The 24,228-nt window shown below is 41.0% G+C and overlaps 1 protein-coding gene across 5 annotated transcripts in view; it reads left to right on the top strand.

Annotated features, from left to right (window-relative positions):
• The first annotated feature begins 276 nt into the window (after nucleotides 1-276).
• Nucleotides 277-24,228, top strand: part of PAK1 (p21 (RAC1) activated kinase 1) — a 149,417-nt gene continuing 125,465 nt past the window's right edge. For 2 of the 5 annotated variants that reach the window (XM_038005439.2, XM_008020246.3), the window contains exon 1: nucleotides 279-855. The gene's annotated coding sequence lies outside the window, so the exon portion shown is untranslated. Of the gene's footprint in view, nucleotides 856-22,127; nucleotides 22,294-24,228 lie in introns of all 5 variants that reach the window. The other 3 variants (XM_038005437.2, XM_008020241.3, XM_008020238.3) reach the window with 3 other exon arrangements.

Raw genomic sequence — 24,228 nt, 5'->3', positions numbered from 1 at the left:
GAGTGACGCGACGCGATGACGTCACGCAGCAGCCGGGTGATTCCCCAGCCTCTGGCGTCACGCGCCGATGACGCAATCCCAGGCGTTCGCCCTTCTGCAGGCCAGGGTTTGGCCTCTCTCCTACGGGTCGGTCAGGCGCTCCCCGCCCCCTCCCACCTGCGGGAGGCGGGGCGGCACGGCTCCTGCGGAGCCACCGCCGCGCCGGGGAGGGGGAAAGGGCGGGGGGGAGGGGAGGGGGAAAGGGTGGGGGTAAGGGGGGAAAAAGGAGGAGGAGGGGAGCCAGTGAACTAGGCGGTCAGGCCCGCCGAGCGGCGTACAATAGCGCAGTTGTAGGCGGGGGAGGCGGCCCTGCCGCGGCTGCAGCCGGAGCCGAAGGTGGCGGCTGCACAGTAGACGCCCCCTCACGGCCTCCCCCACACGCTCCCGCCCCCTCGCTCGCCCATTGCGCCTCCCTCGCAGGCTCCGCCGTCCTCCTCCATAGACGCTTTCCCCCTCGGACTCTTATTCCCTTTTTCACGGAGCCCCGCGCTCTCGTGAGCCCCCTCGAAGAACCTGGTCTCCGCATCCAGTTCCCATCTCCTGCTTCAGAGGCCATCCGAGCTCTTCGCACCTCGCCCCTCAGCCCCCCACCGTTGCCCCCGCCCCGCGTCGCCTCGCTCCCTGCCGCCCCCCCATCATCCCTTCCCTCGCAGTTCCCCTGTCCTGAGGGGATCCCCGGCACAGGCGGCGCGGCGGCGGCAGGAGGGAGAAAGTGAAGCGGTAGCTCGCGCACACTCGCGCCCTCACTCCCGGCTCGGCGGCACCCACCATCGGGAGGAGGAGGAGGAGCCGAGAGGAGCTGAGCGAGCGCGGAAGGTGAGAGCGGGCCTCCCGCCCGGTACCCCTCGCGTCCCGGGATGCCAGGGTTGGGGCGCGGGGGTGGGGACGGGTGGAGTAGGGGTCTGGGCCCATTTATCTCGCGTGGCGGGGCCGGGCGCTTGGGCCGGCTGAGGCGCCAGGTAAGGTGAGGCGGGCGTCGCCCAGCGAGGCCCGCTCCCGTCGGGCCAACAAAGGCCCCCCGTGCGCTCACCGGCCGGGTCGCGGGTCTCAGACGCCGGGCGATCGAGAGACCCGGGAGAGGGAAGGGGCGGGGCGGGGCCAGGCCAGGCTGGGGCCGGGAGCCCCCACGGGTACCGGTCCGGTACAGAGTCCCTTCCGAACTTTGCGGTCCGGCAGAGCTCACCCTGTCCCACTACGAGGAGGCACAGCAAAGCGGCGCCCCAGTTCCTTCTGCATGGAATAAATGACCCCTTCTAGGCTTGGACAGTCACCTTTAGGGTTTTACTCCCTGAAAAAAAAGGGCTGGTAGGACTTGACTTACGCAGCCCCTCCCCCACCGCGGAATATTCTGTAACTTGGGAAGTGAAAAACAACCGGGAAAGGAGATTTATAGTTATTTTATGTTCATTAATCCATTTGAAAAGACATGATTGTTGTAGTCTTCGCTATCCTATTTCAACAATACACATTACTGGGAATGTTTTGGAAGAATACTTGAGAAGTAGTGGGTTGTGAGCAACGTCCTTGGTTTTTAAACCCCTTGGATAATTGTTCTACTCTTACAAAAACTGAACAGTGAAGGGAAATGTTAGTTCTGTGGTTACTAATAAAAATTCAGATTCGTTAGTCTTGACTTTAAGAATTGTTCTTGAGAAAAATCTTTAATTTTGCCTCCTACATTTGTGAGTTCTCTTTCAACTCTGTCAGGAGAAAGTAGGAATTATCAGTACAGATACCTCATCTCTTACCTTGTGGCTTCATCTACTTCTTGTGTGACCTTGAGCAGGTCACTTCCAGCCTTAAAAGCTCCAGAAGTTTGGTTTTATGGGCAGGTAGCAAGCACCAACTCAGCTTTCAAGAGTCCACTGAAGAATTCCCACACTGTGAAATCTTTGCTGGCCTCCATCCTGTCCCTCCTCTCAGACAGAACTGACTTTTTCCCATTGGCCCGGTGGGATTTCTACCACAGCACTTATAACATTTTGGTTCCTATTTGGAAAATTCTAAATCACATGCGTAGAACCCCCCCCCCCCCAACTCAACTAGCAACTATGCCTTTCAAAAAGGGTTTTGGGAACATTGACGCTGAAAACTTCCCATACTTTCCCTGAAGCTTATCCAATACGCTTAACTACATGAACTCGTGTGTCTGCCTTGGTAAATTTGCTTATTCAGTCAATTCATTTATCCAACATTACTGGAGTTTGGAGAGCTACTATGTTTCAGGGCTCTTGCTAAGGCTATGGGGATTCAGTCTATTAAGATATTCCCTGTCTTCAAAGAGCTCAAAGTCTAATGGGTGAGGTAGACAAGTAAACAATGAAGGTCTGCCCTAATCTCTGGGGGACTCCAGTTGTACAGGTAGTAGTGTGCAATAATTGAGGCTGCTGGACCTGTTTTACAAGTCTTCTCTTGGCCAAAGTGAGTCCTGCAGGGAAGGTGACCTGCCTTATCCATAAGAGGGCATTTGGTAAAAAGCTTGTTCAGTTTAATTCAATATACATTTACTAAGCGCATGTTTTGAGTTCCTGTGCTAGGTTTGAAGGAAGCAGTGCCTCAAAGGAAGATACTGTGCATCCAGAAAGATTTCTGTGAAACAAAACCTTTCCACATCAATGCCCCCTACCCCTGACTTTTCATATTCTGAAGATAAATTTCAGACTAACATGGAATAAGAAACTCTCAGGCATCAGACCACTGCCTGCCTTTGCACCCTCACTTTGTGTGGCTCCCCTGCCTCTCTCATCTTCGCTTTTGCATGTTCTGTTTTCTTCCTGGATGCTTCCCTTCCACCCTTTACCTGCCTGTGGAGGTGTCCTTGTTGGGCCTTTGCGAGGCAGTCCCTTAGTCTCTCCTTTTCCTGCATAGAATGAGTTGCTCTTCCATCCTCTGGCTCATACACATACCACTCTTATGGTCTTCTATAGCACTCTATTGTAATTACTTGAGTTTGTGCCTTTTTTTGGTAGCCTGTGAATTTCTTCTCTTTAATAAGCCCTTTAAATGATTCTGATGCTTGCTAAAGTTTGAGAACCACAGGGTTAAAAGATCTGCTCTTGATAAAAACAAGCACCCTGCCAGCTCCCGCTGTCCCCTGTTTTTCTTCCATAGCACTCACTGCTTGACATCATCCCATCCCATCCCATCCCATCCCACCCCACTCTTGCCAATAGAATGAAAGCTTCCTGAGACTGGGAAGTTTTGTCAGTTTGGTCATTGCTTTAATCCTAGTGCCTAGAATAGTGACTGCATATAGCAGGCACTCAAGTATTTGTTGAATGACTAATATAAGATGATTTAATCCTATGTATTGCTAGCTGCCACATTGGGGTTTTACTAAAGAACAGTTCTCAGAATGAATAGGAATCATGGTCCAATATGCGAATCCAAGGGGATCCTCACATTTTTGGGGAATTCATTTTAGGTTGAGCTTTTCCCTTCTTAACATCTATGTGTCTCCAGCCAAAGCCTGCAAGAATTTTTAGCCCAGTCTTTTGTTTGTTTTAACCACCACCTGAAAACTGCTGTTGCAATATCCCAAGCCAGGATTGTTTCCTGGGAATTTGCAACTTGGTTTTGCAAGTCTAAATAAGCACTCTTAACTTCTGAGTCTTTTAACTTAAAACTGTCTCTTCCTGGTCTCCTGTGGTTTTTGTCTTTCTCTAGTGCTCTATAGGGTCTGTTTGACTCCACACAAAAGTTTCCCTTCCTTGTGAAGCTCTTAAAATGCTTTGTTTCTTTCACTTTCTTATTAGCCCTAAGATACCATGCCCAGTTTTCTCCTTTCCTAGCTTCCTTCTGTGAGAGTGATTTCATTTATTCATCCATTTACTATAAAATTATGAGTCCTCCTCTACCATGTGCCAGACCCTATGCTGGGCAGGATGTTCAGCTATATACAAGAGTGCAGCCCAAGTCTTTAAGGAGCTAGAGATAGTATGACATGATAAGTGCTGAAATGAAGAGATGAAATAGAGGGGTGAAAAAAGGTGGTATATGAGCATAAAGGTGGGAGAAAGCTGCCTTTCTATTTGTTTCCCTCAATTTAGGAATGATTTGTTAAACAAGCATCATTTTGACAGGCAGACTTTTAAAAAATTTTAAGAGGTCATGGGCTTTGTTGGGGAAAACTAAAACAAAAATCAAGGTAGAATCAGCAGTTGCCAATTTGAGACATTAATTAATTTGAGACATTAATTCTGTTGTTGCTGGTTTTTTATGTTAGTGATTTTTGTGATCCCTCTCCATGTTATTTTTCAAAATGATAACCAGAAAGTGGGAGAAAAATATTTCTTTTTGGCATAGTAAAGAGATAAGTTTAAGGTTATCAAAAGAATACATCTCACTACAGTTTATTGTATATTTTTGAAAAGCTATAAATGTAATATGCATCTAAAAACAGAGGCTTTTGACTTTATGATAAAGAAATGAGAAATGTTTGAAGTGATGAATATGCTAATTATCCTGATTTGATTACTACACATATACATATCAAAATATCACTCTATCTTATAAATACATACAATTATTACATACCAACTAAAAACAAAGGGAAAAATGCATTGATTCAAAATTAATAGTCAGTATATTCAAACTTGAAGATAAAAAATTTAAAAACATTCTGCCACACCAGTATTTCCTCCTCCTGGGTCTTTTTGTATGCCCATTATTAAAAAAAAAAACAAAAACATATCTTCACAGATGGTGTTTTAATCTCTAAGGGGTAATGTAATTTGTAGTGGGGGAAAATGAAACCCTGGAAAAGTTAGGAGACCTTCTTTAGTGTATGTTACTGCATGACCTTGTAGAAGTAATTTTTATCTCTGTGTTTTGTCCCAACTATAAAATGGGGATAGTAATGGTTGCTACAACTAGTTTACAGGATCATGAAGCAATTAAAATAATGACTATAAAGGAATCTTTGAAAAGTATAATTTGCTTGTTAGTTGTTAGGTGGTGGTAAGCTTACTAAAAATGACTTACATTATTGAATACCTGTTCTGTACCAGGCCCTACATGAGATGTTTAACATGTTCTTTTTAACCCTCAGAATAACCTTATGAGATGATTGTTGGTATCTCTGTATCATAGGTGAGGAAGCCTGAGAGTCATACTAGTAAAGGGAGCTTATTTGAGGTTTTGCTGCAAGTAAGTGGCAGACCGACAGTTCTAGTCCATGTCCATCTGACTCCAGCAGCTATGTGCTATTTTCAGTACACAGGCTGATTTTAATTTTTCTACACAGAGGATATAGGAATGTTTTGCAAATAAATATATTGCAGTGAGAGTTAAAGTTTCCATTTAGTATGGTTTTTTTTGTGGATTAGAAGGCTTGGTGAAGACAGATTTACATTCATTACATTTATCATTCATACAGGAAAAATAATAACATCTTTCCTGGATATTATTTTGTTCAATCTTCATAACAGCCCTATGAGATAGGTATTCCCATTTTACGAGTTAGGAGGCTGAGGATCATATTAATAGAAGTCTTGGCTTGCTCAGAGGCACATCATTAACAAATGCCTGAATATTCATTTTAAACCACATTTTAAAATTCTAAGTGTAGTACTTTACTTTGCCGCTATAACATATAGCCTTTTAAACTCTATCAAACTAAATTTTGGGGCACTAGACATGTCCTTTTAAATTGGTTCCTAATCTCTTTAGCTTCTTCTCCCTAAGAAAACCCTGACTGAAGTCCACAGTTTGAATTAGAAAGGATAATTGCTGATAAAACCCTATGTCAGATGGTCATGATGTTGCAGACTTAGAAGATAATACTTCTTTACTGAAGCCGCCAGATCAGGCTTTATTCAGTATTTGGAATCACTTGTGCCTGAATATTTCCCTGTGCCATCATAAATTTGTTAACTTAATGTACTACATTTTTCTACCTTTGTTGTGAGCCTTTTCTTTCACGAATATCTTCCTCTTCTCTCCCATTCTTTTAGTTTTTGAGATGGGGAAAGTCATGTATGTGCTAGGCTTCTCCGGACTATCCCTTCTTGAGGAATAGTATAGTAGTAAGTCTAGAAAGAACCAGAGGTTCATTCATCCCTCATGAGTTTGTGTGGTATTGATTGACTGTAGAATTCATCTAATTCTTAGTTATAAAATGTCAATTATGTCTTGGCTTTTGTTCCTGGAGTCAGGGTTAGGTAATTTGCATGCAGGATTGGGAAATCCACTCTTGTTTATGGACTGCTTTCTTTTATTACTTTTCTACTTCCAGCCTTCTCCAATATCTCTTTACCTTTCAGACTGTAAGTACTAACTGAGGCTGGCAAGAGCATTTTCTCCTTTATAGAATCTGCCTTTTGAATCTTTGGGGATGGCAGATGACAATGACAGTGTATGCATGGCTTCCACCCTCATCTGCCTGCCTATATCTTTAAGGTCCAGCTTTCCTTATTTCCTTCTTTATTCCCACAAAGCTAAGATTGATGTCTTCCTCACTGGAACCCTCGTTCTCATAGTACTTTGTGTATTACTGCACTTTCCAAGGGAGGGTATAAGGAAGAGCACAAAATTTGAAGTTAGACAAAGAGCTACTTGGACATTTATTTAAATCTCTTATTTGTTCATTTGGAAGAAATAATACCTAACTTACAGTGTTCTTGTGAAGATTAAATTAATAATATATGTAAAAGTGAATTGTAAGATACTGAGCTATATAGATGTTAGGTAGAGTAGTTGTAATTTTATGACTATGATTATGTATAGCAATGGTTTTAATTTTGGCTGTGTACTTGAATTACTTGTGAAGATGTAAAAGAGTTGCCTTGGCATCTCTATTTTGAAAGGTTTATAGGTGATTCTTATATGCAAAGTTGAGAAGCACTGTCTTATATTACAATATTTTGCATAAATGTCTTACGTAAGTATTATATGAAAAGTAGTATTTTTCTTGCCATTTTAAGTTCCTTCATTTGCTAAATAAATACTATGCATCAGGCATTGTCACAGGTTCTGAATAAACAGATGAATCATAGCCTCTACCCTTGAGTTTATAGTTTCCGGGAGAAACAGACATGTGCATAGACAATTACACTACATTGAGACAAAAAATGACAAAAATATGGAGATAAGTGCAAGTGCCATGTGAACACAGAGGAAGGGCATCTGCTGCACTTGAAATGGAGGTGGACTGGCAAGCATTCTTAAAGGAGGTGACATCTAAGATGGGTTCTGAAAAATGAGCAGGGGTTAACGAAGCACAGTCAGGGAGGGTTGAGAAGAAAGGGAGATGATGGACCCTCTCGAAAGAGAGAGCAATATGTGAGCAGAAGATTTGAAAGCATGTTTGGGGAGCCCTGTGTAGTTTAGTATGCTTAGAAGATGGGGTGTAAGGTGGGGAGGGGTGAGAGCAGAGAGGAAGCAGGGCCCAGATGATGAAGGGCCTTTTGTATAATGTACAAAATACTTTTACTGATATTATCTGACTTTATTCTTTGGACAATTCTCTGGGTTAGCTAGGACAGGCAGTGTTTTATATTCATTTGATAGAAAACACAAAGAGGTTAATTGACTTTCTGAGGCTACACAGCACAGCTAAGATCTGAAGCCAGGTTCTTTTGATTGTTCAGTACATCATACTTTTTCTTTTTTCTTTTTTTTTTTTTTTTTTTGAGACGGAGTCTCGCTCTGTGACCCAGGCTGGAGTGCAGTGGCTGGATCTCAGCTCGCTGCAAGCTCCGCCTCCTGGGTTTACACCATTCTCCTGCCTCAGCCTCCCGAGTAGCTGGGACTACAGGCACCCGCCACCTCGCCTGGCTAGTTTTTTGTATTTTTTTAGTAGAGACGGGGTTTCACCATGTTAGCCAGGATGGTCTCGATCTCCTGACCTCATGATCCGCCCGTCTCGGCCTCCCGAAGTGCTGGGATTACAGGCTTGAGCCACCGCGCCCGGCCCGTCATGCTTTTTCTATTACACTATAGCCATCTTAGACCTTTGTGGTGTTGTAGAGATCAGGTAAACTCTGTGGATACATGCACAGCAGTTTGTAAGCTGTAACGTGCTAGACTGATGTTGGCCAACTCATTTTACAGGTGAGGAAATTTAGGAGCAGAGATATCAAGCTGTCATTTGAAGACTTTTTTCTTTGAGACAGAGTCTTGCTCTGTTGCTCAGGCTGCAGTGCAGTGGTACGATCTCGGCTCACTGCATGCTCCACCTCTCGGGTTCACACCATTCTCCTGCCTCAGCCTCCTGAGTAGCTGGGACTACAGGTGCCCACCACCACGCCAGGCTAATTTTTTGTATTTTTAGTAGAGACAGGGTTCACTAACTTAGTTTCACTGTGTTAGCCAGGATGGTCTCGATCACCTGACCTCGTGATCCACCCATCTCGGCCTCCCAAAGTGCTGGGATTACAGGCGTGAGCCACTGCGCCTGGCCTTGAAGACATTTTTAAAAATTATTACTGTGTAACCACAGCAAGTCACTTAACCATCCTGAGACTCAGTTTTCCTTAGCGGTCATATAGATGTGTTGAGTTTGATGCCAACTTCTTAGCTCAAATATTTTGACAGTGATTCTTAACCTTCTCACCTACTCCTTGCCCTCACTCTTTCTCTGTAATACAAAAGGACATAGTCCATCAGTAAGAGTATCTCACTATGGAAATAGTTCCCAGTGGGCTAGAAGAACAAAATTTAAATTTCCAGTTTGGGGGATGGGTGAAGAGGGACTTGGTATAGTTGGAGGGGCTCTTGGTTCTTCAATTACCTGTTGGAGAATTACTATTAATATTTTATTTATTTATTTTTTTGAGACAGGGTCTTGCTCTATTGTCCAGGTTGGAGTACAGTAGCTCCATCACAGCTTACTGCAGCCCTGCCCTACCAGGAGCAAGCAGTCCTCTCACTTTAGTCTCCGAGTAGCTGGGACCACAGGGGCATGCTACCAAGCCCAGCTAATTTTTGTATTTTTTGTAGAGACAGGGTTTTGCCATGTTGCCCAGGCTGGGCTCAAGTGAACTGCCCACCTCAGCCTCTCAAGGTGCTGGGATTACAGGCATGATCTACTTTGGCCGGCCCAAGAATTACTATTTTATAACGTTCCCTCCCACTTACTTTCTCATATGGAATTATCTGACCAGTCCAGAGTCTGAGTTTTTTTGGTATCCAGGATAGATTTTGCTTAATTTAATAAATTATGTATGTAATTTGCAAAGTAACTTAAAAAAATAAAGAACCAAGTGAGCAAAATTAGAAAACCCATCGTGGTAGACTTTTGAAAAGTCTAAGTTTCCTGGACTTTCTAGAGATTATATGTAAGATTATACATATAATTTTTGTGCTTTACTGTTTTCAAAACCCTTTATATAGAGTCTGATTTAACTTAATTCTGTTCTTAAGACATATTTTTATAAATGAACAGAAGTTAAGTGGCATGATTATATAGCTGGGAAGTTGCAAACTGGAATCTTTAATTCGTATTTTCTGTCCCCACATCTGGTCACCTGCTCCTGATCATTCGGGTGCTGCCCTGACCAGTGGCACTTTTTAAAAAATTCTAGGTTCCTAGGAGAATGTTAAAATATATTTATAGTTCCCTCTAACTCTTTCAAAGAATCATTTTTTTCCTATCCATTGCTACTTGCTGGACAATTGACTTAGCTGACTATGTGATAAAGGTTCCAGGACAGTTAGGAATGGCTGCTGAGTATATTGTTCTTCACTCACACACATGCGCGCACACACACACACTTTCACATATGTGCCAATCCAATACAGCTGAACATGACTTACAGTGGTTCAACTTAACGATTTTTCGACTTTGTGATGGTGTCAAAGCAGTATACATTCAGTAGAAACCATACTTGGAATACCCATCCAATCACTTTCAGTGCAGTATTTAATAAATTACAGGAGATATTCAGCACTTTATTATAAAATAGGCTCTGTGTTAGATGATTTTGCATAACTGTAGGCTAATGTAAGTGTTCTGAGTTTGTTTAAGGTTGAGTAGGCTAAGCTATGATGTTTGGTATGTTAGGTATATTAAATGCGTTTGTGACTTAAAGTATTTCAGCGTAAGTTGGGTTTATCAGGTCGTAACCTAATTGTAAGTCAAGGAGCATCTGTAAAACTCTATAGTGCTTCTATTTATTGCTTAATTAGACTACACATATTTATTGATTTCTTCCTGTGTGCCAAGCATTGCACTTAGTACTAAGGATACAATCATAAATAATACAGGCATGGTCCTTGTCCTTGCTCTTACAAAGATTATATTCCAGAGGGTAATACAGAGAAAAGTAAGTAGATATACAAGTGCACAGTTGCAGGTTTTGCTAAGTCCTACAAAAGAGATAAAGGACTAATGTAGAGAGTTTTGGAGTGATAAGGGAAAGACCTCATTGAGGAAATGATGCTTTTCAAATGAGATGTGCATGATAAATAGATTTTAGTCATGCAGAACATTGAGGGGAAAAAGCATGTCAGGCAGAGGGAACATTTTAAATGCACAAAGACCCTGAGAGTAGGTAAAAGTTTAGAGATGTGCTGCTCAGTATGGTGGCTACTTAGCCAGTGGTGTGGCTGTTGAGCACACTGGCTGATTCACATAGAGATGCACTGTAAGTGTAAAATACATACCAGAGTTTGAAGACAATACTGAAAAAATAATGTAAAATAACTCATTAACTTTTTATATTGGTTATATGTTGAATTGTTAATATTTTGAATATATTGGGTTAAAATCTATTTAAAAATTAATTTCACCTTTTTACAAACTTTAAAATATGGCTACTAGAAAATTTAAGTTTACATATGTGGTTTGTTTTTAAGGCTAACATCATCTTTCAATTGGATAATGCTGGTTTAGCTCAACATAGAGGAACTAAAAAAAAGGCCATTATGGCTGTTGTATAGGAAGCAAGAGTAAATGGTCTGAGATGAAGTTGGAGTGGTATGAAGAGACCTTTCAGAATGCTACCCTGTGTAATATCCTAGTTAATCCGAAGGGACTGAGGGGATTATCAAGTCTGATTTTATATATTGAAACAGTTAGTAATTGCCAAAGTCTCTCTTCTCTCTAGAGTGCTAGAATAAGGACATGAGCAAGCACTTTCAGCATAGTTTCTTGGGATTAGAATGCTCTATTTCATTGTCAGCTAAAACAAGTAAATGAATATTGATGAAGAATAAATTGATTAATACAAGTTTCCAAGTGGTCTTGAGACTGCCTCTGGGTCTCTGTCGTAAGTGGACCCTCTCAAAGACTGAATTTTTCATAAAAATTTTCCTGTAGGCTGACTCTTCTTGAAACTGTTTCATTTTATACTGTATTTCTTTAATTTTATGTATGTTAAAAAATTTTTTAAATAAAACATTGGCAGGGGAGTATGTGCAGTGAACACCTATATGCCTATTATTTAGACTGTGTGGTATTTTGCAGTTTGCTTTATTGCATGTCTATATATCCCTTGATTCATTCATTAACCTATCTTATTTTGAAGTGTTTCAAAATAAGTTGCAGGTATCAGTACACCCTTAAACACTTTAGCATCCATATCATTATTTGCTTACATGGAACTATACTCTTACTTGGTACTCTGTGGCGTTATTTGATGAATATCTGTTTACCCTACTAGACCCTACACTCCAGAGAATCATTTCTCTTTAAGGCTTGGCACCTTCAAGAGAATGAGTTTTAACATACTACCCGTTTTCTTAAAAGCCCCACCCCCCGCATCTTTTTTTTTTTTTCTCACTGTTGTATCCCCAGTGCCTAACCTGTAATGGGCACTCAACAAATATTTTTTGATTGAAAAAATGAGTGAAAGTGGAGCCAGAATTCCAACTGTGGTCCACATGATTTTTTTTTTTTTTGAGGCACATGACTTATTATTTTTTTTTTTTTGGGACCGAGTGTTGTTCTGTTTCCCGGGCTGAAGTGCAGTGGCGCAATCTCGGCCCACTGCAAGCTCCGCCTCCCGGGTTCACGCCATTTTCCTGCCTCAGCCTCCCGAGTAGCTAGGACTACAGCCGTCCGCCACCGCCCTCGGCTAATTTTGTGTGTGTGTGTTTTTAGTAGAGACGGGGTTTCACTGTGTTAGCCAGGATGGTCTGGATCTCCTGACCTTGTGATCCACCTGCCTCGGCCTCCCAAAGTGCTGGGATTACATGCGTGAGCCACCGTGCCTAGCGATGGGACGTGGAAAATTCTTTCTTTCTTTCTTTTTTTTTTTTTTTGAGACGGAATCTCCTTCTGTCGCCCAGGCTGGAGTGCAGTGGTGCGATCTCTGCTCACTGCAAGCTCCACCTCCCGGGTTCACGCCATTGGCTTGCTTCAGCCTCCTGAGTAACTGTGTCTGCAGGCGCCCGCTGCCAGGCCTGGCAGGACGTGGAAAATTCTTAAAGCCTATCAGCAGCTACTTTGCTACTCTGGATCTTTCTTCATTTCCTTTAAGCTAAGGAATTACATGTTACTGAAAAATGGCATTAAACTGAGACCCTTGAAGGCCTATTTGCCTTCTAGTGGGTCAACTCTTTTTAGTATTATCCAAGGCAGTGTTTCAAAATTGGCTGTTTTCTTTTAGATTTGTATGGGTTTCTTTAAAGTGCCACACAAGCTTAACATGAATAATGTTACCAACTTTGTTCCATTAAAAATAACAGGGCTGGCCGGTCACGGTGGCTCACTCCTGTAATCCCAGCACTTTGGGAGGCCAAGGCGGGCGGATCACGAGGTCAGGAGATCCAGACCACCCTGGCTAACACAGTGAAACCCTATCTCTACTAAAAATACAAAAAATTAACCGGGCGTGGTGGCGAGCGCCTGTAGTCCCAGCTACTAGAGGCTGAGGCGGGAGAATGGGGTGAACCTGGGAGGCGGAGCTTGCAGTGAGCCGAGATCACGCCACTGCACTCCAGCCTGGGCGACAGAGCGAGACTACGTCTCAAAAAAAAAAAAAAAAAAAGGCTTTGTTTCACAAACTTTTGTAATACTATTAATCAATTTAAAATTTAGTTATGATGCCATCCTGACAATCCTTTTTTGTTTCCTTTTTTGGTATATGTAGACATACATAAACATACATGTAGTTGTAATTATAATGTAGACCTAAGTTTGTTGTTTGCCCTTTTTTCTTGACTTATACACATTTCTCCATGTTACTCTTTAGTCTTCATTGTAAAATTTAAGATGATATTCCATAATTTACCTAAAACTATTGTATCAGTCAATGTTCTACTGGAGAAACAGAACCAGTAGAATAATTCTTTCTTTGGGAAACTTTAGTTTTGCTCTTAAAGCCTTTCAACTGATTAGATGAAGCCCACCGAGATTATGGAGGATAATAATCTTTACTTAACGTCAACTGCTTGTAGATGTTAACTACGTCTACAAAATACCTTCCTGGCAACACCTACATTAATGTTTAATTGAATAACTGGGGACTATCGCCTAGCCAAGTTGACACATAAAACTATCAGGTGTAGGTTTTTAGGTTTTTCTTTTCCTACTATAAATTATACTGTAATTTTACCCATAACACTACATATAGCTTTCTTCTTTCAAATATTATTTTTTTAGAATAAATTTCTATAGGTGGGATTACTGGATCAAGGGGTAGAAGACCTAATGGGCTCTTGACAGGATTTGACATTTGCAAACTGAAAATACCACTACAGCCTTTCTTTTGATGATTTCTTCAGGAATTGGCCCATTCAACTGATTCATTTACTTTTTCCACAAGCCTAGTTTTCTGCCTTTTTTCCATCTCTGGAAATAATTGCATGCTTTTCTTCAGTATTGTCTTCAGTTTTCTTCTTCTGCCACTTTTTTTCTGCCGTTTACCTCTCTCTGCCCCCACCCTCCAGACTTTGCCTCATATATCACAGATAAAATAGAAGCTTCATATTCCTACTTAGGATTTACTTGGATTTGTACCCATTCCTTCCTTTGCCCCTTCTTTTACAATGAAAGAAGTGATTCTGTTCTCTTTCCTCATCTCTTCTTCGCTTGCTCCTCCACATGTTTCTAGATTGTTTCCCATGGTCCCATCTTAGACTCCTCACTTTACAGCATCCTTAAATTTTGCCTTCTACTGAGTTATCCTAAGCAGCCTTCAAATATTCTACTTAAAGGAAAATAATTTTCCTTTTCTTCACCAAAAAAAAAAAAAAGTGCTCATGAGATCCCATGTCAGCTTCTAGATAAACCCTCTCTCTGCTTTCCTTCAAAGCTAGTCTTCTTTAAATAGCTATTTACAACTATTTACCTTACCTCCTATTAATTCTGCAGCCTACTCCCCTCCTGTCTCCACAACCCCATCATAACTGCTCTTGCTGAGGCTATTAATGATGCTCATGGTGCCAAACTTACTTTTTTTTTTTTAAGCAAGCAAACAAACAAAAAACCTCTTAGCCACAGATGTACCCAATAATCCTGTACCTCAATGGCTGGCTGGCTGGCTGACTCCCTCGCTTCCTCCCTCCTTCCCTCCCTTCCTCCTTTCCTTCTTTTTTTTCTTTCCTTCCTTCTTTTTCTCTCTCCCTTTTTCCTTTTCATCTTTTTTTTTTTTTTTGCCTATTCTACAGAGTTTGAGAAAGTCTGTCTTGCCTCAGGGCCTTCACACCTGTTCTTTACCCTTGGTTTGCTGTTCACAATTCTGGCTTCTCCTTCTCATTCAATAAACAGATATTCATTATTTACTGTAAACCAGGACCTTTCTAATCTAAAGAAGAGCCCCTCTGTTTTCCTCTTACAGCACTTTGTTATTTTCTGTAATGGCATTTATAATGATTTGTGATTCTATATTTATTTGACTGTTGGTTATGTCTAGACTTTTAGCTCCATGGAGTCAAAAGTCGTGTCTTTTGGTCACCATTGTACCTCATCACTTAGTACAGTGCTTGGAACACAGTGAGGCTTGTAAATATTTGCAGAATGAATAAGCTCATGCTATCAGTCCAATGGATTATCAAGCCTTGTTAGTTTTATCTCTGAAGTTTTTTTTCCAGTTTATTTTTATTTCTCTATCCTTTCTGCTCTGATTTAGACTTTAATCATCTCTTCCCTTGACTTTTAGTAACCTCTTAACTAGTGTCCTGGCAACCAGTCTTTCTGCCCTCTTATTTATTCATTATTCTGCCTGGAGTAATATTTCTGATCCTGTCACTGTTCTGCCCAAAAGCCATCAGTGTGTCTCCATTGTTTATAGGATAATATGTAAATTAGTTATTCAGGGAACTTAACAATTTGACCTCACCTACCTCTTCAGCGTCTCTTCTGACCCTACTCACTTTCTCTAAATAGACGGTTTCAGTTTCATTCCATTTCATATCATATTACCCTGTTCCCTCAGCCTGGAATTCTGTTTTCCTCTATGCTTTTAAAACTCTTTATTCCCCAAGATACAACTTGGATGCCAGTTCTTCCATGTAGGCTTCCCCAGTTTTCATCCTCCCATTCATGATTTTAAGTTCCTGGAGGGTAGTACTTTGTTTTCTTCTTTGCGGTATCTTCAGTATCTTGATAAGTGCCTGGCAGGTAGTAGGCTCTTAATAAATATTTGTTGAATGATTGAATACAATAGTTTACTGTTGCACTCCCTTGACGTATATTCATCAAACTTTCTTGAATTTTCATAGTACACTCTCCCCATCCTTTGCGCTATAATTAGTATTGAAGTTCATTTGTTATCTATAGGGACTTATAAAATTAGCCCCCACTCAAACATCCCTCCCTGCTCACCAGTAAGGTCTGTACAGTCACCCCTCTTTGTCAGTAAGTGCTTTTCTAATGGTAGGATTATTAACATTGAACAATATAATACAAATGGATTCTAAAATGAATATTGAAAAATTTTAGGAAGTTGAAATAAGGCAATATTGGATAATGGCCTGAATCACACACACACAAATCACTGACAAAGGAGGATTAGGTAAAGTTAGACTGATTTAAAATTGAAGGGAAAATTAACGTGGGTAATGAGATAACAGGACATTCAGAGGACAATGATTTGAGTAACAAAGGATTAAAAGAGACCCTTGGGAAAAATTGATGAAGCTCTTAAATATTTTTATAAAATTGATCCTCTTATCAATATGTTTTGAAAGCCAAATGTGAAGTGACAGATGTTCATTGTTGTAAGAATTAGCTTTGTGGGCAATGTAGCAAGTTTTATTAGGAATTATAAAAAATTTAAAATGTTTGTCTTGATAAATTAAAGGCCCCATCAACATTTAAAAAAAATTTACTAAGAAATTTTGGTCCCTTGTCAGTTAACTTTAAGTGGTATTTTTGGATAGTAGTTACCCTCACGTAACAAGAATGCCCTCTGTATATGCTCATTCCTCCATTAGATTTAGTTCCCTGAGGTTGGGATTGTGTTTTTTAAATTATATTCCTATGACAGCTACATCAGAGTCTGGTACCTCAGAGATGCCTCCTAAATGCATAGAGATAAGAAGTGAATAATAATTGCAGGGACTTGGTAAAGGTCCTTGAAAGGTCTTGTCTGGTACAGAGCTTATACAGCAGGTGTATGGTAGCATTTGACTGTCATGCTTTGTTAAGACCAAAAGGAAAACCTCTCTTACTCTTCCTTTTGCCAGCTCCTGCCTAGTGTGTATTTTAATATTCAGAATCTGTTCTCTGCCTCAATAGCTGTTATTCTCATTGTAATTCTTCCTGGAGATTGAGATGGAAATGAGAAAGGCTTTGGGCTGCTAACTGGGCGTCCACATTCATGAGAACTTAGAAATAAAGAGGGACCAAATGCCATGCCTGACCTAGACAGCTTCAGGTCAGCCAATCATTGCTTTCCTGCCTCTCCCTTTGTTCTCTGTGCCTCTAGCCTCCTATCTGCTGGAGGTTTGTGCTACAGCTGTTTATACCAATTAATGTAATGCTAATGCGATCCTTAATGAAGCCATGGAAGCACATGGTCACAGCCAGTGGATAAGAACTGCAGAGCCGCAGCCTTCAAAGCACCTTTTTACTAACAATTGGACCAGGCACCTGAATATCTTTTCACATTGTTTTTGAAACCATGGAAACAGAAGTTGAACACGACCTTAGTTTTGGAAGTCTAACAGCTCACTTTATAGAATAAGGAAAAACGACGACAGAGGTGATGAACTTCACACCAAATTAATAATTCCATACCTCACATTTCAACAAGGCTGTAATATGTAAATATAATTTTCTTTTCTCTGTGTATTGTATAGCTGTTAAAAACCTCTGCTACTGACCTAACTTTGAATCCTGTGGCCCTGCCATTTTCTGACTGTGATCTGGCTGGAGAAGTTTTAGTTAACCTCTGCAGTTTTGGTTTCCTTATACTTGAAATGGTACTAATAATAGTACCTGCTTCGGCCGGGTGCGGTAGCTCATGCCTGTAATCCCAGCACTTTGGGAGGCCGAGGCGGGCGGATCATGAGGTCAGGAGATCAAGACCATCCTGGCTAACATGGTGAAACCCTGTCTCTACTAAAAATACAAAAAAGTAGCTGGGCGTGGTGGCGGGCGCCTGTACTCCCAGCTACTCGAGAGGCTGAGGCAGGAGAATGGAATGAACCTGGGAGGTGGAGCTTGCAGTGAGCCGAGATTATGCCACTGCACCCCAGTCTGGGCAACAGTGTGAGACTCTGTCTCAAAAAAAAAAAATAATAGTAATAATAGTACCTGCTTCATATGTTTGTTATTAGGATTACATGAGGTAGTAGTTGTAAAGCACTTAGCAAATTTTGGCACGTAAGAAGGCCTTAACAAATGTCAGCTATCATTATCATTACAGGGTAGAGAAGCTAAAATGATTTTAAATGATGTGCTTTAATTTATAGCCCTGCCCTCAAAACCTTTGTTCCTAATTTTCAATTAGGATATAAGCCTTGTGAAAACAAAGACCTTCTCTGCTTGCTTCTCTGTCGTCCTCAGCACCTAGAACAATTTTTAGCACATAGTAGATGCCTAATAAATATTTGGCGAATTAATGAATTCTAGGGACATTTTCTCTGAATAACATCTAGGTTTAGATACTTCAGCTACTTGAATCTTTTTTTTTCTTTACTGTTGTTTATATGAATTTGCACTTAAAAAATAGTTTTTATGTTGTGTCTTTGATCTTTTCAGGTATCCTTGTTTCCTTCTACATTGTAAGTCTCCAAGAGTGGGAGACTGTGATCTCTCCTATGGGAATCTCCCTATAGCTTCTAGTATGGTATTTCTTTTTTTAAATACAGTTATTAGTGCTTAGTAATTACTGACAACTGACTGTAAAATTCACTTGTATTCAACATTAATTTTTTGAGCAAAAACTAGTATGTGCAGTGGTGTCATTTCCAACTCTTAAGAAGTTGTGAATTTGTAGGTGCAGGTGCAGTATTTGGTGGCAAGAGACATCTTATTACTTTTGTAAACGTTGATCTTTGCACTTGAAATAGCCCTCTCCTTCCTCCCTGTCCCTTTCTACCAGATGACATACCACTCATTCTTCAGGGCTCAGTCTCCTGTCAAGTCTTTCTTCCTTTATGTAAGTCTTTCTTCCTCTTTATGTAAATCTCTTCATGGAAGAAGTAGATAACTTTTGCAATTGGGGTGATTTTTTTTTTTTTTTTTTGAGACAGAGTCTCGCTCTGTCGCCCAGGCTGGAGTGCAGTGGCCGGATCTCAGCTCGCTGCAAGCTCCGCCTCCCGGGTTTACACCATTCTCCTGCCTCAGCCTCCTGAGTAGCTGGGACTACAGATGCCTGCCACCTCGCGCCACTAGTTTTATGTATTTTTTAGTAGAGACGGGGTTTCACCGTGTTAGCAAGGATGGTCTCGATCTCCGGACCTCGTGATCCGCCCGTCTCAGCCTCCCAAAGTGCTGGGATTACAGGCTTGAGCCACCACGCCCGGCCCAAATGGGGTGATTTTGAGGGAGGACATTCCACACTGATAGAAGGGCTGATGCAAAGACATGGTAGGAAAGGGCCAGGTGTTATGGGAATATGATAGTAGATATTATATGTTATCTTATTTGTCATGGCTCTTATTAATAGGGGCAAACAAGAGAGTCCATTCTAGCAAGTTTAAGCAAAACAAATTTATTAAAGAATATCAGAGAGATTTAGGAATCTTTGGGAGAATTGAAGAAATGGACCCAGGCTGGGCTTCCAGGAACAAACTCCCCAAACTACATGAAATAACTGAGTCCTCAAGGATGTTGCTCTTTGCCAGAATCAGGAACCTGTTGCTACAGTTGCTAGATAGAGCGCTATGCTGCTGCTGCTGCAGTTTGTTCCAACAAAAGGGATGTTCTGTGCCAGTCTCTCCCATCATCCAATTTAGTTCCAATCAGTATCTAGTCTGAGAGCATCTGATTGGCAGAACCTAAATCACATTTAGAAGAAAATCTGAGAAGTAATTTTTTTTGTTTTCGACCTCTGTAGTGCCTGCTAAGCTAGAAAGGAGTTGGAATACGTGTTGAGCAAAGCGGTGTACACATTGTGCCCTAGAGAATATTCAGGTGGCTGTACCCTCTTCTAGTACCAAATTGTGTATCATTTGGAATTCTGTAAACAGAAATTCTGACTCAAATTTGGCTGAAATCATGTTGAAGTTTTTACCATACTTGTGTTACCTTTATCCACAAGCTGGCTTCCATCATGGTAGTAAATTGACTGACAAGACCACCTGGGGAGATAAGCTTTTTTATTCACCAGTGGATGAGAGAGAAAGGGAGAGAGATTGACTGACTTTATTTCACAAAATGGACACAAATTTCTTCTCCTCAGTCAAATTGAATCAATATAGATCACTGCCCGTCCCTGAACTACAAGAGTTTCTAGGGACATGCCAGGTGCTGATTGAGTAAACCTAAATCTGATTCAAGAACTAATCACTGGCAAGGAGAATGGAATTACCATGTTTGGTTTGGATGTACAATCAGGACCTACTCTTGGACCTAGGAATGGGGTCAGCTTTCTCTGAGGACAGTGGTTCTCAAAGTGTTGTGTTCTGGGAACTTGCTAAAAATGCAAATTCTGGAGCCACATGTCAGACTTACGAATCAAAAACTCTGGGTGTGGGACCCAGGAATCTGTGTTTTAACAGGCCCTCCAGATGATTTTGGTTTCTTGCTAAAATTTGAGAACTGCCTTAGAAACTGTTTGATGAGGGATGAACACCTGATAGAAAAAAGGTCTGGGCTCTGTTAGGAAGGGAGAAGAAGGGAATGGATGCTGGGTAGGCAGCCAACAGCATCCATTTCAAAACTGGAAAGATGGATAGGGACCAGTTCCTGAGGAATCTTGAATGTCTAGCTCACAAGGTGGTGGTTGTTGTGAGATATAAAACCGGATAATGTGTGTCTGAGGGACCTGTACAATGAAGGAGATAGGTTATAATACGGATAGAGTATATTGAACTTGGAGCCAGAGTTTGGATTCTCATCCTGGTCTTTTTTACCTCATTGAGTTTCAGACTCCCCTTCTGTAAAATAGGGAATATAACCACTGGGGTGTTAAGACAATTAAATGAACAAATATATGTGGAAGTATCTAGTTCATAATGTAGCATATTAATAGGTAAAGATCTAGAGAATATGAATGATGATACTTGGCTAAAGTAGTATGAATTTTATTTACTTATTTATTTATTTATTTAGTTTTTTGAGACAAGGTCTTGCTCTGTCACATAGGCTGGAGTACAGTGGCCTGATTATAGCTCACTGCAGCTTCATCCTCCTACCTCAGCCTGCCAAGTAGCTGGGACTACAGGCACCGGCCACCATACCCAGTTAATTTTTTTGTATTTTTTTGAAGAGATGGGGTTTCGCCATATTGCCAAGGCTGGTCTTGCACTCCTGAGTTCAAGCAGTCCTCCTGCTTCAGCCTCTCAAAGTGCTGAGATTACAGGTGTGAGCCACTGCACCCAGCCTGGTGTTGGAACTTTGATCATATTCAGATCAGCTCTGGTTTAACTGCATGAACATGGGTTCTGCCTCTGCAGTCTTACCCTGGGGCATTATATGAATTATTTACTTCGACTGTTAAACAGGGATAGTGCGGTTCCTTTTGCTCTTGTAACTAATATGTATTCAGCTTGCTGTGACCATACATATTTTATGTTCTTCCCTGGCACTATAATTCATTCCTTTTTATTTTCTTCTGTGAGGTAATTAAAATTTGTAATACCATGCCCTTTTCCCTCTTGTTTTTTGTTTTGTTTTGTTTTTTTTAAAAATATATCTCACATTTTCTAAATATAGAATACTTACAAGTTCATGTTAAGTTTGAGTGGGAAAAGTGTTTAGAATCGGTTTGGACTCGCTCCCTTGCTTTATATATAAAGAAACTAGGGCAGACAGGGAAATAATTTTTCCAAAAAAAAATTTTTTTTTGAGACTGAGTTTTGCTCTTTTCGCCCAGGCTGGAATGCAATAGTGCGATCTCAGCTCACTGAAACCTTCGCCTCCTGGGTTCAAGCGATTCTCCTGCCTCAGCCTCCCAAGTAGCTGGTGCTATAGGTGTGCACTATACACCTGGCTAATTTTTGTATTTTTAGTAGAGATGGGGTTTTACCATATTGGCCAGGCTAATCTCGAACTCTTGACCTCACGCGATCTGCTTGCCTCGGCCTCCCAAAGTGCTGGAATTATAGGCATGAGCCACCACACCTGGCCTCCAAAATCTTATATATCCCATTTCTTCCTTCTTGGCGTGGAAGAATTTATATCCAGGGCTTTCATTTTTTTGTTCTGTAATATTAGTCAAAAGTCATTTGTAGATTGTTTAGATCTGGTGGGATTTAGTTAAAGTCATAAGCCTGATTTGCTGTAAGTGAAGCAGAGCTGATGTGCCAACCTAGGAAGAGAGAAAGCTAGTGAATAGAAGTGTTAGGGATCCACTAAGAAGTGTTCTATCTTAGATCCTACCATGGACATACTCTTTACTCCTACTTGGTATGTTATTAGATGTGCCAACACTGTTACTAGGTGGCTTATGGCTTTTTCTTTGTTTATATCTAGGGTGTTTGAGGAAGGTAAATATGCATTTGAATGGGTAATTTCTACTCTTTGGTGCTGAGCATTTTCCACCTTTGTCTATACTGTAAATAACCAGTCTTTTTTTTTTTTTTTCTTTTAGAAAGTTACTGCTTGAGTGGCAAGGAAACTAGAGAAACTGCTTCTCATAGACTAGTTGGGTTACTGGCTGAAGGGGACCCTAGGAGATGTCTAATTCAACACCCTTATTTTATGGATGAGAAACTGAAGCCAAGAGAAGAAAAGCAGCGCATTCAATATTATATAATGTAAGTTAGTTACAGAGTCAAGACCACATCTCAGCACTTCTGACTCCCTATTAAGTATATTTTCACTACACCTCTCTGCAAGGCAAGTATAAGAGGAATTGTGGGGTAGTGTAAAGAGTGCAGATTTGAGGGCCTGAAATCTGAGTACAAACTGTGGCTCTGCCACTTACTGACCTGTTTCTCAGAAAGTAATATCACTTCCTTAGGCACCAGTTTCCTATTTGTAAAATGAAATTATGTTGATACTCTGCCTCACAGGGTTATCATTAGAATGAAATATGAATTGCAGGGGAAAAAATGAAATGAAGACTTTAAAGTGGACATGGCCAATTTACTTATGAATTTTAGCTCCCTCACTTATTAACTGTGTGATTTTGGGCAAGTCACTTAATTTCTATGAATCTAGTCTTTTCTTTGTAAAATTGAGACAATAATAGCTCTCTTACGGGGTTGTTTTGAGGACACTAATATATATAAATATAGGGGAAAAGAAATATTTTTCCCATTGCTATGTTCATGGCTGAGGCTCCTGTAACAAAAGACATTAACGAGAGAAAAGCATACAAATATATTTAATACAAGTTTTACATGACATGGGAGTCTTCCTAAGGAAATGAAGACGCAAAGAAACAGACAAACTTGTGTATTTTTAGGTTTAGGTTTGATGGAAGAAGTGGGTAGTCATGGAGAAATATGATTGGACAAAGATGGTATGATGTAATGGTAATAAATAGGATCAGGGTTGGAGGGAGCTTAGCAAGGCCGGTTTGTTCAGATTTTTCTGTATGTCCCTGTGTTTTCAGAGAAAAATGAGCCTTTCCTCTGGAAATAAGGAGGGTACCTCTTGAATGAGGATCTGATGACCTGCTTCAGGGGAGAAGGGTGAGGGGAAGCTGGGAGTGAGAATACTTTCCTGTGTCTGCTGTTTTCTCATATGCTAAGACGTCATATTTTGGGGTAGCATGTCTTGAACCCCATTATAAAGCATTCAAAGTGGTGGCTGGAACATAATAGGTAGTCAATAAATATTTGAGGTATTCTCAGAAGACTTAGTTCTGTCTTCTCAGAACTGTTTCCCTAAAGTCTTAAAATAAATATATCAGAACTTCTTGTTCTGTGGTTTTGAAGTCTTTTGTGGAGTTTGATTCCAGAGGCTATAGGTGGTGTAAGGTATGAGCTTTGCTGTTAGTCAGATTTCCATTCTAAACTCCTGTGGCACATAGGCAAGCTCTTTGGCCCAGAGAAGGGCCTCTAGAGATGGCAGGTTTTGTGGTAAATGGATTGAAAAAGAGGAGGAGGAAACTTGGTAACTGGGAAACTTGGGTCACTTCTGCAGGCAGTTGCAGCCCACTGTATAGCAGTATGTCAGGACCTTAGTGGTGAAACCATTTTTCGTTGTGATCTCAGTCTCTGATATTCTTGGTGTCTCAAAAGCTGGAACCAAGTCTAAGTCCTCTGCTGCTTCAATACCTGACCCACAGTAGATATGCCAATATAGTTTTTTGAAGGAGTATCTATGTAAAGTGGAGAACTTCTGTGGCCCATGGAGTTCCATAAATCCCTAATGGCTCCTAATTCTTCATCCCAGCTTCACCTTGCAGAGATATTTGTATTTAACAAGGCTTTTCTAGTCTTTAATCATAAGGATTTGCAGGATTTCAGGTCTTGGGTTTTTTAGGCCTTGCTCTGCTGCCTACTTCCCTTTGCAAATATGGTCAGGTCAGACAGCTATTTCCTTCATCCCTAGTCACTGTGTGGGACCTGCCAGGTTCTTTCAGGTTTTTAATGCTGGGGTGGGGCTTGTGGTTTTAATGCATGAGAGTTGGGGAACATGAAACCCACATGATCAGGCAAACATCATTCTCTCAGTGGGTCCAGGGTTATGAGAAAACATAATGCTGGGATGTTCTTTCTTCCCAACTCTACCCCTAGAGT

Source organism: Chlorocebus sabaeus, chromosome 1 (assembly GCF_047675955.1).
Source record: "Chlorocebus sabaeus isolate Y175 chromosome 1, mChlSab1.0.hap1, whole genome shotgun sequence".
NCBI classification, from domain to species: domain Eukaryota; kingdom Metazoa; phylum Chordata; class Mammalia; order Primates; family Cercopithecidae; genus Chlorocebus; species Chlorocebus sabaeus.
The sequence above is the reverse complement of the archived record's forward strand: the minus strand, read 5'-3'. Positions and strand labels throughout refer to the sequence as shown.